The following is a 15,554-nucleotide window of genomic DNA, read 5'->3' on the forward strand; positions in this document are numbered from 1 at the left end:
TACCAGCAGTGAGGTTGTTGATTACTGTTCCCTGCTATGTATTCTTCCGCACAATCCCACACCTTGTGGGACTCTGTGAAGCTCTGAGTATCATTGTCTACCATCACTTTCAATTTGCAAAGGAAAATGAGAGCATATCTCACACCCATTTCCCTAAGTCTAAGTTTAATTAAATGAAGGATGCCCTGTGCTGCTTCACAGCTGTCGTAGAAGCAGGGAGGATCACTGCAATTTTCAAAGTGTCCTCCTTCTTTTGCTTTTTGGAACAACAGGTCACAATCCCGAAAATTCAACAATCTCAATATGCCTGATCTTGGGTGTGGTCCTGGTGGAGTTGCTTTTGCCAGCAGTTTGTGTGCCCTTTCTAGCTCATAGAAGGTTGACTGTCCTTCAGGGGGAACCTTCTGTGTCAACCATTTCTCCAAATTCCTCACCTTGTTCAAACACTTTGCTTTTTTCTGCCAGCCCAAGCATGCATTTCTTGTTCCTCCTAGCATGTCCTTCTGAGTCATCAGCTCTCTACACAACGTAAGAGGCCTCTTCTGAGAAATCCAGTACGTGCTTGCAGAGGAATTCCATTGTTGGCTTGAGATCTATCATTGTGACCTCAGTCTCACTGAAACTCTCCAACATCTTCCCTTGCTCCTCTCTGAGGAGGGCTAGGTCAATCACCATTGTGTCTATTTTTCTTTGTAAGGTGTCCTTAGTAAATGTTATGGCTGCAAGTATGGCATCCACCTGATCAATTGTCTCATCGGTAGCCATAGTGGCCTGCAAGGCCTAGGGGGGGTCTGGTGAAAATGGGACACATGTGGTTCGACAGTTGGCCTGCACAGGAGATTTTGCTTTGCTGTGTCTCCCGGTTATGGTTCATATATGTGACAGCACAGTTCACACCCCTTTATCCCTCGAAGTTTCCACCTATGGTGGGAAGTCCTTGCCATCTTTGGTCAGTGTAATTCAGTTGGCTGTTCCGTGATGGGGTGGCACAGTCCACCAGTCCCTGCTCAGTCCATTGGTGAGTGTAAAGGGGTGGGTCACTTCCCAGCAGCAAAGGAAGGAATTAAACAATATCCAGTCTTCTTTCTCCTTCAGGGATGGTAGCACATGTCCTGTGTTTGTTTTTACATTTCACTGTAGCCTGCCCAAGAGCCTCCATATGACCTTTCAGGGCTCCAGATCTACATGAGTATGGTGCAATCTGTGTCAGGAGTCACATTCTCTATCATTAAGGAAGAACTGTCCCTAAAGGTTGTCTTCATCCCCTGGCTGTTGCCACAGCTTCCTTTTCAGCCCTCTGGATGGCTACAGTGACACTAAGCCCACATCTGGGAGTGCTTCTGCAGTGGGGTTCTATTGTTCCAATCATTTGCCACATCTCTGCAGCCAGCCCACGCCTCCACTGAGGCTTAGTTTGAGGTAGAAAGATGAAGTTTGGCAGCTGTCATTCGGAGCATTTTTCTGTTTCTCACCACACCCACACCCCCAGACAGGGGTTACTGCAACAGCACCACTAGAGTCACTTTATCCTTGATATTCACACATATCATTGGCAGCTCTCCTATAAGCATTCCTGGCTGCTTTCTGGTAAAAGTGCAGTTGTGACGATCACTAAGTTTTTGTTATTCTGATCAATTTTCAAGTGTCTTGACAGCCATTTCTCATCCTGCTGGTCAGTCGCGGCTCGCGGAAGTTAAGAGGGGTGGGGTGGCACGTAGGGGGATTCATAAAATGATAAAGAAACCTAGAAATAAACTTGCCTCTGCTCAGTGCCGCCGATCCTCAGTCGTCTCCTCTGCAAGTAGGCACAGGCCCCCAGTCTGCACTGCGGCCAATCCTGACACTGCTCAAAGCAGCATTAGGATTGGCTGCAAGCCTGTGCCTGCTCTCTCCAGCCCAGCAACACAGTGCCAGGCTGACGAAAGCACACTGCGCATGGGTGTTTGACCGGCCCGAGATGGCTGGACAAACACACATGCGCTCTGAGGGGAGTGCACTGTGCACTCCCCTCACTGCTCGTCACACCCAATGCCCTGCTCCTTTCACAATAAAAGGATAATAAACATAGTTTATCATTCTTTTGTTGTGAACGGTTTGTAGCTTCTGCTGCTGATGGGGAGGGGGGGCAACGCTCTTCCGCCATAGCGGAGTAGCCGCCACTGCTGCTGGTTTCACCCACATGCAGGGTGCTCTCTGGTGTGCAAATGTCATTCCTCTCCACAGGATTATTGTTGCTTCTGGAGGCTGGCAGGGAGCACCGGGGAATGTTGTGTCATTCAAGGGGATTCAGTCCACACCTCCAGTCTCTAAACGGTTATTGACTCATTTCGATTTGTTGATTGTTAAGCTTCCACTGCTACTCTTTCTAGTCTTGGTGCCATACCACCTTTAGTTATTTGTGATTCACATAGTCTTACATGCTCTGCAAAAAATGCCATTTGTTTTTTTCTGAAAGTTAACCCGTTGTTCTTTCATATTCTAGTCTCTTTGTTCAGGTTCTGCAATTTGGGAAGTTGGCAAATTTCTATTTCTTTTGTTTCATCCTTTTAAAATTTTACAAGCTTTGTGAAATTTTGAGGAAAAAGGGCAGGTGAATATTTCTGGAAAATGTTGAAAATTAGATTTAGGGAGTAAAAACAAAACTACAAAACCTATTGTTTAGGACTCCCTACTGAAAGATTTAATCTGTCACAGACCTAATATTCCAAATGCTTTAATGTATACTTAGGGCATCATTACAGGTTCTCTGGATAATTTTGATCTGCTTGCAAAAAGATGTGGGGTGTCAAGTCTAATTTAAAGAATGCGTAATCTAAACAGCTGGAAGGAACTGTGGCCCTCATTCCAACCCTGGCGGTCATGGACCGCCAGGGTGGAGGGACACGGAAGCACCGCCAACAGGCTGGCGGTGCTTCCAGGGCCATTCTGACCACGGCGGTAAAGCCGCGGTCAGAAAAGGGGAACCGGCGGTTTCCTGCCGGATTACCCCTGGCCCGGAGAATCCGCAGCGCCGCCATGGGGATTCCGACCCCCTTCCCGCCAGCCTGTTTCTGGTGGTTTACACCGCCAGAAACAGGATGGCGGGAACGGGTGTCGTGGGGCCCCCTAACAGGGCCCCATAAAGATTTTCACTGTCTGCTTTGCAGACAGTGAAAATCGCGACGGGTGCAACTGCACCCGTCGCACCCCTGCAACTCCTCCGGCTCCATTCGGAGCCGGCTTCATTGTTGCAGGGTCTTTCCCGCTGGGCCAGCGGGTGCCCTTTTGGCGGTCGCCCGCCGGCCCAGCGGGAAAGTCGAAATGACCCCCGCGGTCTTTCGACGGGTTTACTTTAGCGGGCGGCGGAAGTCAGAATGACCCCCTGTATCTCTGGGAATGCATAAAGTTGTGCTCTCTTTTTGTGAGTGCATTTGCTAGTGCTTTTTGTGGTTGATTATAGCCTTCCATCATATCGTGTGTCAATGTTACTTGTAATGCGACTTGTGGCCTAAGATACTGCTACATGCATCAGGAAAGTACCAGTTGATGCTTTTAAATGACTTGAAAAAGGTTCTTTAAGAATGGTGAGACCTATTGGCTTTGTCAAACATTATTTTGAAGGAGATTGCTCTTGCAAAATGAGTTTTCCATGAAAAAAAGCTCCTGCCAAAATTATATTTTCAGGAAAAGATGCAGGACAAATTCTACAAAGATAACAAGCTTCAAACGTGATGAGATAATACAATTTGTCCCCCTCACAGTGAAATTATAATTGAATAGACCACGTTATTGCACACTTTGCTTGTTATTCCTCAAACGGAGTTAGGCTGCAGATGCTAATCACTCAGAATCTGAAAAGTCTGATCAAGTGCAAGGAATGCACAAGAGTTACAAAAAACATGCATCACTCTGTTGTCCTACAATATTGTGAAATCTTGGAATTGGTCACAGTGAGCGCAAATTGTCCAATTAAGAGAACTGAAATCAACACATTGTCGAAATTCTCCATTTTATGTTTATAATAACAAATAGAGAAATCCATTGAGCAGAATCGACAGGCTTCATAATTGGATCATGCTGCATATTTCTAGAATGTCTGACATTTCACAATTAATGGGATTTATCTTAGAGCACTTGAACTGCACCTTTTGTATTATTATTCAATATATACAAGCCAAGTTTATTGGCCCGCTGAAGGGAATAGGGTTTTTGGTTGAGGGGGCTGTAAGCCCTCCTCAAACAACAACCACAATCCCTGTCAGACTGAACCACACAAAGTCACTTAATTAACATGTGCTTAACCCTGTGGTGGCTTGGCACAAATTCAGTCAGACTTAACTTAGAGGCAATGTGTAAAGTATTTAGTCAGCACACAAACAGTAATAAAGTGAAAACACAACACAACCAATTTAGAAAAATGTAATACATCATTTGACATCAAAATGATAAAAAAGCCAATCAGCTTAACAGGAGTTATGAAATTCTAAAGTTTTTAGTCAAAGTTAGCAGCTAAAAGACCAAACCGCCAACCTTGAGCATCTAGATATGGAAGACCGTGGCAAAATCGAAAGTAATTGCTGGTTGCGATGGATCATGGTTTGGAAGCACAGGGTGGATTGGACCTTGTCTCAGCATACCTTTGGACTTCAGAGAAGTTTTGAAGAAAAATGTCTGAGAAGGTAAAGTTTAGAGAGACAACACAGCAGGCAGTGTCCAAGAAGGGAGGCGTTATCATTAGGGTGCCGCTGTGTGAATTATGGTGAAGACTTCTACATTCAGACTTTGTCACTCTTTTAGTAGATGAAAATCTCCAGTGGGACAAAACTGCAAACTGTATCCGAGGAAGGCTCCAGGAGGCCAGATACCCCTACTGTGCAGAGCTGCTGAACAGGATTTGGTGCTGTGGAGCGGAACACACTGGGAGCCTGAAGTCGGAAAAGGAGAAATGGCAGTCCAAAGTGAACACGGTGTCTCAGTGGCACACAAGGGAGACATTTAGGAGGGGCTCACTTCCTGACAGTGGTTTGGGTCTTGGCTAGAGTCTCTGGTGGCTATCTGGGTCACAGGGAACATTTGCGGGGTGGTTCTTCTGCTGCAGAGGGAGGGGTGCTGGAGGTCTGTGAGTCCTGTGGCAGGTCCCCCTGCCCACTTGCTGCAGCAGATGTGGAGGGCTGGTCAGTACACTTGCTAGTGGAAGGGGCCCGCTGGTGTGTTGTGTACTCACGCATGATGTTAGCCATGTTACTCAGCACCCCTGCAACGGAGGCCATGTTGGCATTTAGGGCCTGGTGGTGTTCCCCCTGCAGCCTCTGGTTCTCCTGTAAGATGGTAAGTACCTGGGCCATCCTGTCCTGGGATTTCTGGTATGCTCCCGGGACATGTGAGAGTGCCTCCTGGGCAATCGGTTCCCTGGTTTGGGCCACCCCTTGTCACACAGCTACCCTCCCACTGTGCCTGTGTCCCCTGAACCGTGTGCCCACTCCCACTGACACAAGGACCTTCTTCGTCTTGGCTGTGTGGTGTTGACTCGGGTCCCTGTACAGGTGGGCACACTGTTGATTGATGTGTCTTTTGGACAGAGGATTGGGGATGTTGGATGGCTGCTGTGGTATTGCTGTCCTATGTGGGTGGACTGGGTGTTGCCTGTGGTGTTCGACTGACCAGTTTTCCCAGATGGGCCAGTGAGATCATCCAGGTCCTGACATCCAGAGTTGTTGTCATCACTGGAGCCTTCTTCTGGTAGAGGACTGGGTTGACATGGCACATGCTGGGCGCTGACATTAGCTAGGGTACCTGTGGACATGTATGAGATTTGTTACAGTCATTGTCAGTTACATATTCAGCATTTCTGGCTTTCCCTATGGGATGGATGTTGTTCTTCCACCTTTGGTTTGTGTATGGTGAAGGATTGTGGGATTGGTAGTGCTACATGCTGTACATGCATTGCTCTTGTATGTGCAAGCAGGCTTGGAGTGGTGTGCTTGCAGTGGGTAGGGTACAGTTGAGCGTGATTATGGGGGTGGTTTCCTGTTTGGGATGGAGTGGGGTGAAGGGAGTCAGGGTGACGGAGTGACATGTCATGTGGTTATCGGTGGTGGTGAGGTGGTAAGGGTGACTTACCAGTGTCCAGCCCTCCAGTGATTCCAGTGAGTCTGGATGCAGGATAGCCAAGACTTTCTCCTCCCATGTAGTTAACTGTGAGGGAGTGGGAGGGGGTCAACCACCAGTCTTCATTATGGCAATGTGGTGCCTGGATGCCATTGCAGCCACCTTCCTCCGCCATAGCTCCATCTTCCTGGCAATGGATATCTGCTGGACCTGTGCACCGAACAGCTGTGGCTCTACCCTTGCGATTTCGTCTACCATCACCTGCAAATCCTCATCAGTGAAACGGGGTTTCTTTTGTGGGGACATGCCTATTGTGTAATGGGTGTAGTGTGTGTGTTGTGCAGAGGGTGGCATGTTTTATCGGGGTTCACAGTGTGTGTGCATGTGGGATGCTGTGGTGTGGTGATTGTGTCCAGTGTTGTTGTGTGTTAGGTGTTGAGGTATGGTGTGTGGTGTATGATGCATGACGGGTATATAGGTGGTTGTGGTAAGTGTGTGTTGTTCTGTAATTGTTTGGCCTGGCAATGTGTAGCTCGGTTTTCAAATTTGCAAAGACTTGTGGGTTGTGTGGGGGTGTGTTTTGTAGTGCTGTTCGTGGGTATGTACAGTGAGTGTATATGTGTCAGGTGTGGGTTTTTCAACCTGGCCAATGTAGCCTTCTGTTGGTGTGGAGTGGCCAACTCAACCGCGGTGGTCCGCACCAACCGCCATTGAAGGACTGCTGTGGTGATTAGTGGGTCATTATTTGGAGGGCGGTGTGTTGCAGGGGTGGCGGGGAAGGTGGTGGGGCCAACTGTTTTTCGCCATCATTTGGTCTGGCCGGACTGTGGTTTTGGCTGTTTTCTGATGGCTTTGTGTTTGTGAGTCATTATGTGGTCGGCGGATTGCTGCCTTCGCGGCGGTCTGTTGCCGGCTGTCACCGCGGCAGTCTTCTGAAAAGACCGCCAAAGTCATAATGAGGGCCCCTGTGTGGAAATAAACAAATGCATTGTTTCTTATAGAAACAATGCAGTGTTCTAATTAATACCTTAATACATGCCCTTTGGCGTTGCAGACGCCATCTACTTGTAACCCTTCAGAACCTCATATACTGCAATGGCCACCACTGCATTCATTCATGGCCAATCAATCTCATTGATTGTGTCTGTGGGTTATTCCTAGGTTCTTGCACCAACATTAGACCGAAGAAAAAAAGTGATCTCCATCCAATTGGATTCCATTATTTCAATTGCTGATTGACAACTTGGCCCTTCCAACACTGTGAGCCATCTAGCAAAATCTCTGTTATTTGTTTTCCTCATTTGATCTTGTTTGTTCTTGTTTTTTTGCAAAAAACGCTAAAATTATTTTCACCAAGCCAAAAAAGGATTACAAGTTCGACCAGGCCACTCCACCATGCGATTGTAGATGTAGGTGCAAAATAAATTTCCTTATTGAAATTAACTTAGGGTAAGGGTTCAGCACTTTTGGGACTTCTGCACCCCTTGATGAATCATCACTAAGCTCTCCAGGCGTGAAACTATCTAAATGAATACAACTATAGGAAAGTTTCATACAGTTTCATCAAACTGTGTAAGTTATGATTAAAAATCCCCTTTTCGATGGAAAAGTGCTGTTATTTAAAATAACAAAATCAAGCTGTTGTTATCTCTGTTAATTTGAAGCAATTTAAATTAAGGTTGTGTTCCTTTCCAATGGTAAACCATGAATTAGCAGTGTTTGAAAAACAGTTTTGTTTAAATTTACACATGAATGTGGTTGATTTCCCAAAATGTGAACGGTACATAAGAAGACATGATATAGCGCAGCAGGATATGCATTTCAATTGTTTCTCTCTCTTCCTGTAGCAAGGTAGAGTAGGAGCACTTGTTTTAAAAGCAGTTCACAAATACTCAAGCCAATTCTGCATTTGTACTCGGAGCTGTGCACAATCAGCAGGTCTAGATCTGAAGGAAGGTCCTTCTCTTATCTGGCTCCCTTTTATTGGAATGAGCCTCCACATTACACTTGAACATGCACCTACCATAGCAATTTTAGGAAACTGCGAAAGACAGTATTGTTTTAATTTGCATTACTTCATGCACAATATCAAATTACATTAACATAACATAACATATGCAAGCAATTTCACTGGGACGCAGTCTGAGTGATAACATCTTTCCAAGGCTTCACGGGTATGATTTTCCATAGCTCCCTACTTTTCAGGGTGCATAAGCATTTTTCTGGTCCTGGTAGCTTGCTAGCTCTCACCATTCTACCATGCTAGCATCAAGGCCCTCTTGGGATTTTTCAAATCCAAAGGGTCTTGATGGCTACAGTAACACTGCTCCTCGAAGGGGAAGTGATTAAAAAACTCATAAAGAAAGAGGAAATTAGGGGGAGAAAGCTAGACAGGAGCCCCATTTTCATGGAAGTCCACATTATGATGCCAACACTGGCCCTCTGTATGCCTGTTTGTCAGACCTGGCCCTTTTTGCGGGATTATCCCCAAACTTTTTGCCTTTTGCCTTGTTCCTCCTAATTTTTCTGAACTCTTTTTGTTGACTTTAGGTCTCTGGGCACTTTAGCACTGCTAACCAGTGCTGAAGTGCAAGTGATGTCGGTGATTGTTTGCAGACAACCCAAGGCACACCAAAGTAGTCCACGGTATTTATAGCATGTAAAATTAGTCAAAGAAAGTCCAAGATGCGTCTTGTTGTTGGTTATAGTTTATTAGTCCCACGCTATGATGATTCCAATAACACCAGCCGACATGTGTTTCGTCATCTAGACTTTTTCAAGGCAAATTCAATGTTGATGTATCCGTAATGGGATTAGGATTCACATTGAGTATTCTATTTAATGCTGTCCTCTGTGTAAAGGGAGAGTTCAATTGGACCCGATAGAACAGGCCATGATAAGCCAGTGAGTGAATAGTGTGTAGTGCAAAGTAGGTCTTGGTTATAATGCATTTTTGTGCAAAAAGTCTGTTCAGTCCTAACTGGTGCACCAGTTGGGACAGCCACACTCTTGGTGGTTGGATGTGAACATCAGTACGGCACCCTATGGACTTTGCACAAGAGTATGATATACCTTTTCCCCTTATCACTCGATTTGTGTGCTTAGGATGTGCGAACATGTAAGCACAGCCATCCTTTTCTTGTAATACATGATATTGGTGATTTGTTTATCCATAATTGGCATATTTGATTTACTAGGAAGCCCCTAGTATAGTGCACCATGTGTGCCCAGGGCCCGTAAATCAAATGCTTCCAGTGGGCCTGCAGCACTGATTATGCCACCCACATAAGTAGCCCTGTAAACATGTCTCAGACCTGCTGCTGCAGCGTCTGTGTGGGCAATGGTAAACTACCATTTCGACCTGGCAAGTGCAACTGCTTGCAAGGCCCAAACCTTTTCTTTTACTACATGTAAGTCACCCCTAAGGTAGGCCCAAGGTTGTTCCATGGGCAGGGTGCAGTATATTTAAAAGGGAGGACATGTACTGGTGCGTTTTACATGTCCTGATAGTGCAATACTGCTAAATTCGTTTTTAATTGTTGCAAGGCCTATCCCTCCCAATCGGTAACATGGGGATTGCCTTGAAATATCTTTTAAGTGTAATTTCCCATTGGGACCAGATAGAGATGTGGAGTTTGGGGTCTCTGAACTCAAAATTTAAAAATGCATGTTTTGGTGTAGTTGATTTTAAATTGTATGTTTGAAAATGCCACTTTTAGAAAGTGGGTATTTTCTTGCTTAAGCATTTTGTGTATCAGCCTGGCAGTGGATGACAGTTGGGTTGTATGCAATTTTACTCTGGACAATCACACAAAGGGAGCTTTAGTCCTGATGGGTCTTCTTGAGCTAGAGTGGTGGGAGAAGCTGACATGTGCACCTGGATAGGGCTGTGCCTGTTCTGACACAAAGCGGTCTTTAATCCACTGGAGTGTGTCTGGGGCCAGGGCAGGAAAGGCAGGGTCTTGTGCACTACAAATACTTCTCTTTGAAGTTTGCCTACTTGAAAGACAGAAAGGGGTATAAGTACTGGACCTCCGACCCCACAAAGTTAGAACACTTCTACACTGAGAACTTCCTGCCAGGAAGAAGAGCTGGATGCTGTAGGAGGGTGTTGGACCTGGCTTTTTGGCAGGGACATCCCCAAACTTTTTGCCTCCTTCCTCCTATTTTTTCGGACCTGTTGTTGTTGTCTTTTGACCTCTGGGCACTTTACCACTGCTAACCAGTGCTAAAGTGCATATGATCTCTGTGTAAATTGTACTACTGATTGGTTTATCCATGATTGACTATTTAATTTACTTGTAAGTCCCTGGTAGAGTGCACTACATGTGCCTAGGGCAGGTAGATTAAATGCTACTAGTGGGCCTGCAGCACTGGTTGTGCCACCCACCTCAGTAGCCCCTTAACCTTGTCTCAGGCCTGCCATTGCAAGGCCTGTGTGTGCAGTTTCACTGCCACTTCGACTTGGCATTTAAAGGTACTTGCCAAGCCTAGAACTCCCCTTTTTCTATACATAAGCCACCCCTAATGTGTGCCCTAGGTAACCCCTAGAGCCGAGTGCTGTGTGGGTAAAAGGCAGGACATGTACTTGTGTGGTTATATGTCCTGGTAGTGTAAAACTCCTAAATTCGTTTTTACACTACTGTGAGGCCTGCTCCCTTCATAGGCTAACATTGGGGCTGCTCTCATACATTGTTGAAGTGGCAGCTGCTGATCTGAAAGGAGCAGGAAGGTCATATTTAGTATGGCCAGAATGGTAATATAAAATCCTGCTAACTGGTGAAGTCGAATTTAATATTACTATTCTAGAAATGCCACTTTTAGAAAGTGAGCATTTCTTTGCACTAAAATCTTGTTGTGCCCTTCAATCCACGTCTGGCTAGGTTTAGTTGTCAGCTCCTTGTGCATTCACTCAGACACACCCCAAACACAGGGTACTCAGCCTCACTTGCATACATCTGCATTTTGAATGGGTCTTCCTGGGCTGGGAGGGTGGAGGGCCTGCCCTCACACAAAGGACTGCCACACCCCCTACTGGGACTCTGGCAGACAGGATTGAGCTGAAAGGGGGCTTGGTGCATTTCTTAGAGACTCTTTGAAGTCACCCCCACTACAAAGGCACAACTTAGTATAAAACAGGGCCTCTGCCCTACCTCATCAGACACTTGCTGGAGAAGAAACCTGAACCAGAAACTACATCCTGCCAAGAAGAACTGCCTGGCTGCTCAAAGGACTCACCTGTCTGCTTTCTACAAAGGACTGCTGCCTTGCTGTTGCCCTGCTGCCTTGCTGAACTCTTGTCTGGCTGTGAAAGTGCTCTCCAAGGGCTTGGATAGAGCTTGCCTCCTGTTCCTTGAAGTCTCAGGACCAAAAAGACTTCTCTCTTCCTCTTGGACGCTCCGTGCGCCAAACTTTTCGACGCACAGCTTGTTCCGCGGCAAGAAAAACGCTGCACACCGACGCTGATCAACGCGACGCCTTCGGGACGACCGAAACTTTGACGCACGGCCTCACAAGGACAACGCCGCCCGACTCCGCAGGAGAAATCGACGCGACGCCTGCCGTGAGATCAAAACTTTGACGCACGGCCTCGCAAGGACAACGCCGCCCGACTCCGCAGGAGAACTCGACGCGACGCCTGCCGTGAGATCGAAACTTCGACGCGCAGCCCCGCAGAACGACGCGCAGCCGGAAAACAAGCAGGAAAATCCACACACAGACCCGGGACATCTGGTAATCCCCGCAACCCACAGAAAGATACTGTCCGCGCGCCGGAAAACGACGCCCGACTTCCCCGCGTGGAAAATAACGTCGCAAGTCCGTGTGTGCTGGGGAGAAATCGACGCACACACCCTTTTTCCACGCACCTCTTCCTTTGTGGCCCTCTGAGGAGATTTTCCACCAGAAACCAGGTACTTTGTGTTTAAAAGAGACTCTGTTTACTTTCTAAAGACTTAAGACACTTTATATCACTTTTCAGTGATATCTTTACAAATTCATATTGCAACTTTGATCGTTTTGACCTGAAGATAACCAGATAAATATTATATATTTTTCTAAACACTGTGTGGTGTATTTTTGTGGTGTTATGCTATGGTGTTGTATGATTTATTGCACAAATGCTTTACACATTGCCTTCTAAGTTAAGCCTAACTGCTCGTGCCAAGCTACCGGAGGGTGAGCACAGGCTGATTTTGGATTGTGTGTGACTTACCCTGACTAGAGTGAGGGTTCTTGCTTGGACAGAGGGCAACCTGATGCCAACCAAAAACCCCATTTCTAACATTGGTGATCAGCGGTGAGGATAGGACTTGTGTTTGTGCAGTGACATACAGTAGCTAAGTATTTCACTACCTACCCACAGTTGAAGGTCAACTTGATTTTTCATCTTTTTTTGGCTTTTGGTTCTCTGATGTCCTCCTGGATATACTATTGATATTTTGGACTTTGGATTTTGGTTTTTGCTAGTAAGATCTTATCAGAATGGGATTGCTTACCTACTCATTCTTTGTTCGTACTGACCACATCACTAAGGCTGACCTAAGGAAGCTTTGCAGACAATGGGGTTTTCCTGTAGCAAGGAGATCTACTAAAGCGGAGATGCTACATGCCTACATAGTCTGGGGGGAGGAAAGATGGGCAGAGAGAGAGGCAGCAAGAAACCAAATGACTAAGTACCCCTCAGATGAGGAGGAGGACTACACACATGAGGAGGAAGACTACTCAGAGTTGGACAGTGACCCAAAAATAGATGAATGGCTCCGAGGTCAAAGGCGACAGGAGCAACAATTAGAGGAGTATCTTGCAGAGGTTGAGGCAAAAAGACTCTTAGCCCTGGAAGAAGAAAAGATTGCAGCTCAAGAGCTGAGCTGTAAAGAGCTGAAACTGGAGGCCGGAAGGGCTGAGTCCAGTTCAGATGGTGGCAGCAAAAATCTTGCATCTAGTACTGCTGAAGAAGGGCACAAGCCCAGAGATGTGGTGCCCAACTTAAAGAAGGGAGTTGACACACCCCAGGCGGTTCAAGGGTATGAGGTAGTTCCCGTTATGCACAGGGTCCCTGAGAAGGATTGGGGAACTGGCACAGGGAGTCATATTCCTACTGGGGGGAGTGACACTTTACTGACTCTAGCAGAGAGTGACAGAGAAAAGGGTTCCCCCCTGGTGGACGTCCTGGATATAGAGTGTAGAGACATCCCAGAAGAGTATGGGTTGAGTGTCAGGGACAGACAGATACTGTCTCACCAGTCTCAGGAGGGTGAAGTAGAGTGCTTTTCCAAGGTTGAGTTACTGGGTGGTTGGGTGAAGGGTACTGTGGTTAATACATGTGAAGGGCAGAGTGATGTAATTGCTGGAGAGCATATGTCCGGTCCTTATTTTCCAGAGCTACGCCAACACCAGGTGGAGTGTGAGTTCTCTGACCCCAGGGAACTTACAATGGAGGCAGACTTCTGGGTGAGTACCAGAGAGTCTGAAGAGGCATTTGGGGGTGCTCCTGAAGGGAGTGGTCTAGGTGGTTCCCAACCGAGTGTGGTGGGAAAGGATTGTAGTGTCCCAGGTAGGTCCCAGGTCCTAGAGGGTTCCATGAGGGAACACCAGGAAGGAAGCCTAGCCTGTACCGTAGGGCCACCTTTTGAGGGAAGCCCGCAGTGTCAGAAGAACTTGGGGGGGTGACTGTAGCCAGCATCCCAACAGTTCTGGTGTCTGGCAGTACTCCTCCTAGTGAGGGGGTGCAGAAGTCCAGACATAGGGTTGAGAGGGGGTTGCAGACCCCAGTGGAGGACCTTGAGAGTCAGGGGACAGCTCTGAGAGCAGAGCCCCAAAGAATGACCCAGGTGAAACCGTTTCTGGTTTGGGGGAAACCCAGACTCTGCCGGATGGGCAGAGGTCGGGAGACCTGCGCCAACCAAACTCTTGTGTGGCCCTTGGGGACGGTGTGTCCCTGGTGGGGGGTGAGAGTGCCCCCCAGGAAGTCCTGGCATGCCAGGCAAAGATTCAACCTCAGGGTGGTGACTCTGGGTTGGCTAACCGGGTTCAGAGGTTAAACTCTGACCTGGTGGGGGTAGGTGTGCCCCCCAGAAAGTCCTGGCGTGCCAGGCAATTGTTCAACCTCAGGGTGGTGACCCTGGGTTGGAGAACCAGGTTCAGAGGTTAACCTCTGACCTGGGGGAGGTAGGCGTGCCTCCCAGAAAGTCCTGGGGTGCCAGGCAGTTGGCCAACCTCAGGGTGGTGACTCTGGGTTGGATACCCAGGTTCAGAGGTTAAACTCTGACCTGGTGGGAGGTAGGTGTGCCTCCCAAGAAGTCCTGCTGTGCCAGGCAATTGTCCGACCTCAGGGTGTTAACTCTGGGTTGGATGACCAGGTCCAGAGGTTAAACTCTGACCTGGTGGGAGGTAGGTGTGCCTCCCAGAAAGTCCTGGTGAGCCAGGCAATTGTTCAACTTCAGGGTGGTGACTCTGAGTTGAATGGCCCAGTTCAGAGGTTAAACTCTGACCTAGTGGAGGGTCAGTGTGCCCTCCAGGAAGTCCTGGCGTGCCAGGCAATTGTTCAACTTCAGGGTGGTGACTCTGAGTTGAATGGTCAGGTGCAGAGGTTAAGCTCTGACCTGGTGGGGGGTAGGTGTGCCTCCCAGAAAGTCCTGGTTTGCCAGGCAGTGATCCAGTCTGAGGGTACAGACCCTGGGCTGGAAGACCAGGTTCAGGGTGTCCCCCCGGACCTGGAGGGAGGGGCTACTGATAACAGTGCCCCTACCATGTTGTCTTCTGAGGAGGCCACTCCTAGTTGGAGGGTGCTGGACCCCAGAAGGGAGGGCAGGGGGAGGGAAGCCTTACCCCGGGCCCTAGTCCAACCTGAAGGTACCGACCCCAGGTTGGAGGGCCAGTTGCAGGTTAACAGCCCTGCACTGGTGGAGGAATGGTACAAGGCAACTTCTGTAAGCACCCTGACCATGTTGGACTCTGGGGGTACCGCTCCAGGAGGGAGGGTACAGAGCCCCAGAGGGGAGAACCAGGTTCAGGCTGTCATCCCTGACTTGGTGGAAGGGAGAGTGGTTAAAGGGTGCCCAGCACCTGGGGCTACCGCCCCACACTCTCCACAGCCACAGTGGTTGGAGAGCTTTGAGAGGCCTGGGGCCTGGCTCTCATCCCTGGCAGCTGTCAGTAATCACTGTGGCTTGCTGTCCGGGTGGACAGAGTTATCCCTGGGGAGGGGACAAGTGTCACACCCCGGGGGTAGAGTGGGCAACACCACTGTGTTGGTCATGGTGGTACTATCCTGCTCCTGGGATACATCTGTGAGCAAAGTAAGGTTAGGTGCTGCACAGATGGGATCCGCAGGTAAGGAGAAAGGTTCCCCATGGGTTGGCTTAGTGGGCCCTGAGAGTATGGACAGAGTGATCCAATTGGAGTCAAGAAGGCGAAGAACTGGAGCATGCCCCTGCTGTTGTGGGCCTGGGTCCTTGTTCTGTCAC

Source organism: Pleurodeles waltl, chromosome 8 (assembly GCF_031143425.1).
Source record: "Pleurodeles waltl isolate 20211129_DDA chromosome 8, aPleWal1.hap1.20221129, whole genome shotgun sequence".
NCBI classification, from domain to species: domain Eukaryota; kingdom Metazoa; phylum Chordata; class Amphibia; order Caudata; family Salamandridae; genus Pleurodeles; species Pleurodeles waltl.